At 38.2% G+C, this 9,338-nt stretch overlaps 1 long non-coding RNA gene across 2 annotated transcripts in view; it reads left to right on the top strand.

Annotated features, from left to right (window-relative positions):
- Nucleotides 1–9,338, top strand: part of LOC108447469 — a 113,190-nt gene that overhangs the window by 76,765 nt on the left and 27,087 nt on the right. Inside the window, exon 3 of one of the 2 annotated variants that reach the window (XR_001863050.1) lies at nucleotides 2,876–3,406. The exons of the other annotated variant lie outside the window; for it this stretch is intronic. This is a non-coding gene — a long non-coding RNA (uncharacterized LOC108447469). Of the gene's footprint in view, nucleotides 1–2,875; nucleotides 3,407–9,338 lie in introns of those variants that run through there. 2 annotated transcript variants of the gene reach the window in all.

Genomic DNA, 9,338 nt, shown 5'->3' with positions numbered 1-9,338 from the left:
TTTTTTTTTTTTTTTTTTTGATTCAACATGTTTTAAACTCCATTTTTTAGCATTCTGGAATTCACATTAGATACTGTAAGACTAGATGGATAACTGCCATTTGACTCAGTTCTCAAACAGTCAGGTATCTACAAGTTGGGAAGCATTGACTTTTGCCTGTGTAGGTTGGTTCCTTTCTGTGAAACAAGTAGAATGTTTTTGCTGTATCTTCTCCAGAAATGAATATTTTACAGTCCTCCTCTAGTGCCAGAACACCCTTATGAAAGCAGCTAATCTGTGCTAATGATTGTTTAAGAATAAAATGGGGAAAAAAATGAACACAGGAACTTCTCTGAATTTATGGCATTGCAGTCCTTCCCATGGCAACACAGATAGTCAGATGGTTCAGTAGCAAAGTACAAGCAGGAGGAAAAGGCAAACAATGATAGAGAGAAAAAAAAAGGAAAAGAAAGCAACGTGATTTTCTCTAAAAATATAATAACTAAATGGTAGAAGAAAATCCTTATAAATGGTACTGTCTACTTGTAAAGAATATCCTTCATGTATTCATTTCTTTCTATTAGACTAGCTTGTCTAAAACATATACAGAAAGCCCTTTAATATCCCATTATACTGTATACTAAAGCATTCAGGTCTAATACTATTACTGATAAAGAAACCAAAAGCATATTTACAGAGACTGAATGTCTATAAAGACCAGATCAAGCAAGTCTCTTGAGAGAAGAAAGTCCCATATCAGATTATTGTGTGAAAAAAATAGCATGCTCATCTCAATTACAGCACCAATTTGGTTTATTTAAAAAGGAAGTAATTCTGGTTTGTATCATAAAATCACTTTTTTTAAGCCTGTAAACATCCAATAAATTAAATTTTTTAGATAAGATCCATTTTGCAAAAAGCTATTTATGAAAAGCTTCAAATAATAATTAGAGAGGATTTAATAACCTAATCACTGACTAATGCTAGCACACAGTAAGTACACTGAATTAGATCCTTTTGTGGAGTTACTGTTTTACCTCATCTCATTTGGCAGCTTATTATACAATGCAAGTTGCTCAAGCCTATAATCCCTACACCAGTGAAGGTATGTAGCAGAAAAAAAAGGTATGTAGCAGAAAAATTCTGAGTGTAGTCTCTTGAGTTAGTAAGTAAAAAATCTTTAAAAATGTTTGTCACGATAATAGTCTAGCTGAACCTAATGCAGAAGCAAAATACAGTATTATACTGTAAATTTATGAATATTAACATCTGAAACATAAAAGAAAGTTGTGCTGCTTGGCATAAACATAGATTAAATACTGTCAGTATGGTATGGAATATTAAAGCTTTTTCTTTAAAACTATGTGCATATTATGGCTTATGTTAACTGTAGTGCTCTACTAAATGTTGTAGGTATTGTACTAAAGTAAATATGAGTCCTTTTGTTTATTATAATGCACTTTGAGCCAGACTCTGGAATTAATTTCATTCCTGGCTATCCAATTTACCTCTGAATAAAAATGAGTGAAATGTCACCCTGAGCCTGGCGAGAGAGAGAGGGGTGATGGCCCAAAATCAGAAACATAACAAAGTACAAATTATATCCCTTAGAACTAAAACAACCCCTTTACTACTTGAATCTTTTCTAGTGAGATTTAATTTAATTTTTAAGAACTTCAGGGCAGGTTAATGAAGGTCTACTCCCGTAGCAGACACAAGGTATTTAAAATGGGTCAAACCAAAACCCTAGACAGACCATTACAATACTTTGGGACTTTAAAATCCTGAACCAAACTTCTTGTGTTAACAACACTTGGCCATTGTTGCTCTTAGCACTGATGCTCTCAGTGGTCACTCCTGAGTGCTCTGTCACACCCATCTGCTGGTCACAAGCACCAGGTACACCACACTGAACACAGCACACCAGGGCAGCAGCACACAGTCAAGTTACATTTCTCTGTGTATACTGAAAGGTAGGAGAGCACCAAAGTAGTTAAGAGAAGGCAGAAGAGGAAAAATACAAATACAATCAAGCAGGACTGTCTGTGAAGTGGTGTATATATATGCAGATTAGGGAACAGATCCCTCATGTTAGAACTGTTCTCAAGGAAGAAAAAGAAAGATTAAAAACTGTCAGATCAACAACGTGACCACTTTGATGGGTACTCCTCTGATGTCATTGAAAAATTTCCACTGAAGCTAACTACAGTGATAGAAAGATCTGGCTCTTAACAGGTCCAAGTGGTGTGTGCCCTTCAAATGCCACCTGAAAGGCAGTCAGCCAGTGAAAACTGAGACAGGATTTTTAGGTTTTGAACAAAAGAGACTTTAAAGCATGTGTGTATATATATGCCTGATAAAAAGTTAGCACTTAAAACCCTATGTAATTGCATGCATTATATTTGTGGAGGTGTCTTATTGCCACTGCATTGCTATTAAAATGCAAAGCAAGTGCAAGCATGTCATGTTTATTAAACCACTAAAAAAAATGTTCCGACAGTGTTATGACTTCGGTTTTCAAAGCATATAAATGGGCAGGGCAAAAAAGGGGGAGGAATCAGAAACTGAACTCTCAGTTTACTCTTTCATGCCTCGTTATTGGAACATGCAGGGTGGAATATGTAGTCCTTTGAGATGTCTGCAGTAATAATCTTAAGATTTAGAATAAATGATCTCAAAGTGCATTGCAAATTTAACAGTTTGATATCAGACTTAAGCACAAGATGACTGCAGCTATATCTGAGATTTCCTAGGCAAAAGGCTTACAGCAAGAGAAGAATATGTTCTTTTTTTTCCCCGAAGAAGTGGCAAAGGAATCATAGGTGTGCAGTATGTAATTATGCAGGCTGAAATGAGGCCAGTTCACTACAGCTAATTCCTTATTCTTTACCAAAAGTGCTGCAGATGATTAGATTGTCAGCTTCAAGTATCACCTGCAAGGTGGCAGCTCCAGTAGCTTATCCAACAGTGTCTCCAGTTTTCAGGGCATGGGATAAATCCTGGCAGGACAACATGCAGCATTTCCCTTCAGTTCTTCGTGACCTCGCATTCCCCATCAGTGGAGCTGGAGACCCAGTGCCTTCTCATTCAGGCTTTCTGCTTAAAGTTTCCATTTATTAAATCAGCCCTTCCATTATCAACATTTATGTACTATCCATACATCATTTCTATCTATTGTAATACCTCTTCTCATGATTTAAATAACTCTGGCACTGAATAGCTTGTGCAATCTGAACAAATAGTCTTAAACTATCAGAATAGCTTTATCTAAAACATACCTACAAACAAATAAAAGGAAGAACATTTTTTGTGTTCTTTTTGTGTTTTGTGAATAAGAGTTATGCAGGAATAGAGATACTCAGCATCAAGTACATTCTGGCAACAGTCAGATGCAGCCCCAGCAGATGAGGAAAGTTTCTATGACTTCAAAATGAACTCTCTGCAAGTTCTGGAAGTGTTCTTCACTGTTCAGTTAATTACATATCTTCATATTTTTTATTACATGTAAGATGTTGCAAAAGACCTGATAACCTTGGGCTATTTTAACTTTTAGCTCTTCTGGGTGTTTTTCTGGGCAACATCCTTTACTCTACTTTAGCTGTTTCTTTCACAATCTTCAGGCAGTCAGATGTTGCCAGTCCAGCATCCTATCCAGATTTTTAACTTGAAAAACTGCATTGCTACCATTTCTTTGCATCAGAACTGTTGGTTGTTGTGCAACATCCCAAATTGTTCTGAGATCATGAGATAAAAATAGACCATTGGGAATCCAGCACAGATTTAAGCCAATAACCACACATAATTCTTTCACTCCAAAGACTCCATTGCAGATGCAGTTTTTGAGAGAATGTGTAAAAAAAAGATGGTTTTAAACTAAGCTAGGCTCAAACTTGGAAACTTCTCTTTGAAAAGCATAGGTCTGCTGTGTTGGTGGAGTTGTGCCAGAAAATAATGGACATGCGGAAAATATGAGTGATGTCCAGGAGAACCTTCTTCAAATCCCTGCTTTTCCTCAACAGCTCTAGGAGAGCTGAGAGGGGGATCTGGTCAATGCAAGCAGTGGTAGAAGGCACTTTAACTTGTTTTCTCAAGCCCCTGTACAGCAGAAGGTGCAATATATTGCACCCTCTCCTTGTGTATGTCTAAAGATGTCATTCAGAATTCTGCTGGAAAAGTAAAATGGGAAGCACTGGCATCTATATTGTTTGATATAATGAGTAATGACCCAAATTGCATGAGCTATGACAAGCCCTTGCTTACAGTAGGTGTGGAAAAAGGGAAGGAAGAACAGCTGCTATTTAGGCATGTTTTACAATTACATTAGTTTTGTTTCATTTCAATTTCAAAATGCATATTGCATGCTGAGTTGTGATGAATATATATTCAAGACAGGAACATTCCATTCATATCTCTCATATTTTAGGTAGAAATTTCAAATGGATTATCAGAAATTACTTTTCCAAACCTGTTGGTTTGTAGGCTTCTGACAATGCAATTCTCAATCCATTTCAACCCCCTCTTTCTTTCCTTGCACTGTTTTGCTGTGTCCGTCTCTGCATTCTGAAATGTTTCCTTTATGAAATTATACACTTGATGTTCTACCTGCAGATGGTTCATAGCAGGTAGGAAGTCCAAGTCTGTGTGAAAGGGAGAGCCCATTTCACAGCTTATGAGTAGGACAGAGGCACTTTTATTGTTATTTTATCTTTCCTTGGAAAGGTGGTAATGGTGGCCAAACACAGTGCAGCTGCCACCTTAGCTCTCAACACTGACATGGCACTAGTACTATATGTAAGAGTATATATCAGAACAAACCTGGTTTCTGGTATCTAACACTTGTGTTTATCTGCTATGCAAAAGCACAAGAATTCATTCTTGCATCTCCTATTATAAAGTTGTACCATAATAAGTTGATGCAGGCTGTGCACACCTTCCCTCTCTGGGTAGGTCTGGTCAGAGAACAAAGGTTTCAAACTCCTAAGAGTGTTCAGAATGGAGGCTTGCTAACACCGTTTGCTTTTTGCTGTAGAGTTCTCATGTCTGTGATTGGGTTTTGTGTGATAATTTAAGGACAGATGTAGAAACACTCCTTCCTTGGCTCTCTGGAAGCAGGCTGGCAGTATTCAATCGTTATTACATTAAGATGATTCAAGGCTGAGAATACTGATGCCACCCTTCCCCCAGCACTCTGCAGACACACACAGACACATGCACACAGGCGTGCACACAGAGTATTATCTCTGTTTGCCTTACTAATGTCATTGTGCAGCATTCCATTTTTCCTCTCTCTTCTTGTCCCCAGGGTCTGTGACAAACCCCTGCTGGACCTTTTATCCACCCACTAAGTCCAGATTAATTTATTATACTCCATCTAGTTTTTGAACTGTTCCTTCTAAATGTGTGATGGGGCTTAGGGCTGTGCAAAGGGGATTCAAGGATAAGGGGAGAAAATATCCTCAGGGTGTAGCTTACAGTGAAAGGTTGTGTTACAGTATGAGCACCTCTACTATTATTATGCATAGCCATGGAAGATGATGCAGGAGGAATGACTGATTAGAGCTCATATTTAGCTGAATTAACATCTCAAGTCCATTTTTTTAGTGTAAATCTGAGTTCATCATAATCTAAAAGCAAATATTTGCCTTTAATATCTCTGATTTATGCATAGAATACAGTGTACTCTTCATTTCCTTCTTAATTATTATTATTTTTTTAAACAGCTTCCAGGCAGAAAGTCAAAGCCTGCTGTGTTTTATATTATACTCTGCAACTCATTTTCCTGTTTTTTTTAACAAAACATCTAATTAATCCATGTAATCTGAATACTTTCCATTTAAACTCAACATGCTAGTGAAAGAACTGAATGAAAATGTAGCTAATCTGTTATACCTATGAAAGTAATAGGTAGGTAAAAATATATAGAGATAAAAAGTTGAATACTTTATGCCCAGTGTGTGAATAATGACTGAAAACAAATAATAATAAGGGTAACTATGAGTAGAAAAAGTCTGAAAGAAAGGTCTTCAATTGAGTGAAAATTATGCTTCTCATTTTTGCCATCTCATTTTTGCTCATTGCCTTACATGAGCTGGGGCTGATGATCTTACATTGGTACCAATAAAATGGCTACTTCTTTTCTATTTGTGGGAAGTCTCAAAATGAGGTTTTTATAGGATCCTGATAAAAAGAAAGCTTCAAAGACTGTTGCAACCCAGCCCTCTTTATCTTGGGTTGAAGACGATGAATGACTAGTTGTGTTAGAAGTTTCTTTTTCTTTATCTCTGTCTGACTCAGCATCTTCCTCTGGGGAAGTTACAAACAAGAGGAGCTGGGGCCAATCACGTATTTAGAAATTAAGTGTGTAACTTCAGGTGACAAACTCTGTAATAAAAGAAGGGGATTAGAAAAGTGTGCCTTTTGATGAATTGTCACCAGCACAATTTTTAATGGAATGTTTGTCAGGCTTTTGCATGAAATACCAGCAGCTCTTTAACATCTTTAAAATTATTACCTAGACAATTTCCAGTAATGGTGAAGTTGAAAATCGATGGAGGAAATATTACTATAGTAAAAGTAAAAAGACGCCTCCAAATGGTAATGTACAAACTCTCACAAAGGAAAGCTTATTTGCATATGAAGCTTTCCCAGTAGAAACATTATAAATCATACATAAGTCAGAGTATGAATGAGAAAAAGAAAAATAACTATCAAGATAAAGTTTAGAATTACTTAAAGTGTTCCTGGTTTGGCACAGACAAATGCAAAGAGAACATGTTTGCTAAGCACGGTCAGCAGAAACTTGGCATCTCACAGTATCTGAGTGGAAGCCTGGAAGTCCTGGTTTTTTGAAAAATGTATTAGATCCATTTCTTTGCCCTCTTTTGCATCTGCACCAAAATCAGTCATGACACATCACTGCTAATGGAGAGCAGCGTAGCAAATGGAGAGTCAGGACCATTTTTTTCCTCAGGAAATCTCACCTTTGAGGCAGAGGGACTTTTGCATGGTCTTGCTTTTACCTATTTTTGCAATTGAGCCTATCAAAACAAAAAAGGATGTGTGGCTTCCCCTCTGGCATAGGGTTGGTCATTCACATTTAGATCCCAGCATGAAATCTCAGCCCTGTTGTACCAGTGGCAAAATTCCAAATGACTTAAACAGGAGCAGCAGCCTTCTGATCCCCCGTTTCGCTAACTTCAAGGAACCGTTTGTTCTTGGCGGTGACTATTTGCACTGAAAATACAAATGGGCACATTTTAAACTACCTAGAAATCTCAATGTTACCAAATCAGTCGGATTTTTTTTCTAGATCTTGTTTGAAACCATACTATGGCTTCGTTCCTATACCCAGGATCACTTTGTCTTCATATTGTACAGAGCAGTAACAGGAAGATTGTCTCCATCTTTCTTACAGAGTTTTATAAATTATATGCTGACTGAGATAGAGCAGGTGGCAAATCAAGGACATGAGTGACATGGGAAAATCAAATAAAAATAAAATAAATTACATTTATCAGGGAAGCTGGGGCTATATTTTCTCAACAAAACCACTCTGAGAAGCTGCTAGAGACACATAACTTCTGCTGTGTAAGTATGAGTGGGACCTTGAGCACGGCTGGCACATGGGCAGTAACACAAATGGGACTGGTGACTGCATCCGTTTTCCAAGAGATGCATACATATTTACACTGTAACACTTTCTAATTAATGCTCAACTCAAAAAAATACCCACAAGATCATAAAAGCAGCTAATAGTCAGGACTGCAGATGCCCAGATTAGATTCTGTTATAGCTGAACCCAGAATGACTAATATAATATTCCACTTCAAAGGAAAGCTTTCTATAAGATAACAAAGAAAATAAAGCTTTACCATCTAGTTTAATTTTTAAATTGCCACCAAATCATGCAGAATCCTCATAGAAGTATCTACAAAAATCTTTTCTGTAGGTGCTTCCATATTTCAATGTCACCATATCTCACCACAGGCTACAAGTTGCCTTCATCTCCAACATGTTTCATGGCATGGGAGTTGGAAGATCTCAGTCACCCGACAAGGTGGCTCCACATGGAGCCTCCAGAAAAGATTGCAGAGGACACCAGAATTGTCATTCAAAAGGTTCCTGTTTTAATTTACACAAGGACAGAGGGGTGAATGCTAGGCTATTTACAAATTCAGCTGTGCCCTATTTCAGTTTGAGACAAAGTCACATTGCATAAAGGTAATGCTGTATGCCTGATTCAGGTAATATCTGACAGTTTCTACTTCTCTATTCTCAGCTTCCTTTGGTGTAAAGCAAATGTTTTACAGGGGTTTGGGTTGTGTGCTCTGCCAGCACACTGCTTGGCCAAGCTCAGCAAAAGCTGGTAATTCCCCTACAGTGAGGGCATATCCTCTTTTTATGTGGTGAGCAGGATAGCAGTTTCCTGGTTTTTAAAGCCCTGCAAGAACAGCTGGCCAAGGCTGTAAAATGGCAGAGGTGCTGGGAATCAGCTATGCGCTCCTTCCCAGCTGGCAGATTGAACAGGCTGCCTGCCTGGAAAGGTGAGAGGGTTATGTAGTGGGAGCTTTTGCAGAAGAGAAGGCAGAGAAAGTCTCTATGGCCAGGGATTTCTGGGGTCCTGGAAAGAGCTGGGTATTTCTGCCTAACTTGCAGAAGGTAAGTAGCCTTGGCAATTGTGCCCTATTCTTGGGCTGAAAAGAATGCTTATTCTAGAGGGTTTTTACAGGGGAGTGCTGGTAGCTGTCCCTGCATGGTCGGCTTATGTGCAAAGTAAAGGCATAGCTGTTACCCTGTCTTTAGGTAGTTTTGTCATTCTTCTTTTGCAAAGGCAAAGATTCAGCTGCTTTCTTAAAGCTTTGCTGGCAGAGGTCTTTGGAGCTTTTCCACTGCAAAAATGGAGAAAGCCCTTACAGAGGGTCACCATACCTATTGCCCCTGCAGACAGTGCCGCAGGTCTGTCCTGCGTGGTGATTTGTCTCTCCCTTGATTTGAAAAGAAAAGAAAAGAAATAAGGGGAATCCTAAAGCACACTGAACTTACTAGATTTCAGATGGAAGGGCAATGTGAGAGCTTTTATATAATAAGACTTGGAAAGTGTCGTTTTGGAAAAATAAAAGTAACTTGTCTTCCTTTACTTACTCTCATATTTACCTTGACTTATGTAGATTTGGGTCTCTGTCTACTACTAGCAATTTTGGTGGCAGTACATGTCCTTTGGTGTCAAGCACTAGTAACATACAATCACATTCCTGCAAAAGTATTACTGTGGGACAGTGGTTTTAGTTCATCAAAACAGGGCTGCCGTATCTTTCCTGTTGTACCACCTGGCATGGTTCTGTCTCCCTTTGAGTAGGGAA

The sequence above is a fragment of the Corvus brachyrhynchos genome, unplaced genomic scaffold (assembly GCF_000691975.1).
Source record: "Corvus brachyrhynchos isolate BGI_N302 unplaced genomic scaffold, ASM69197v1 scaffold346, whole genome shotgun sequence".
Classification (NCBI taxonomy): domain Eukaryota; kingdom Metazoa; phylum Chordata; class Aves; order Passeriformes; family Corvidae; genus Corvus; species Corvus brachyrhynchos.
This window is presented reverse-complemented; position numbering and strand designations above follow the sequence as displayed.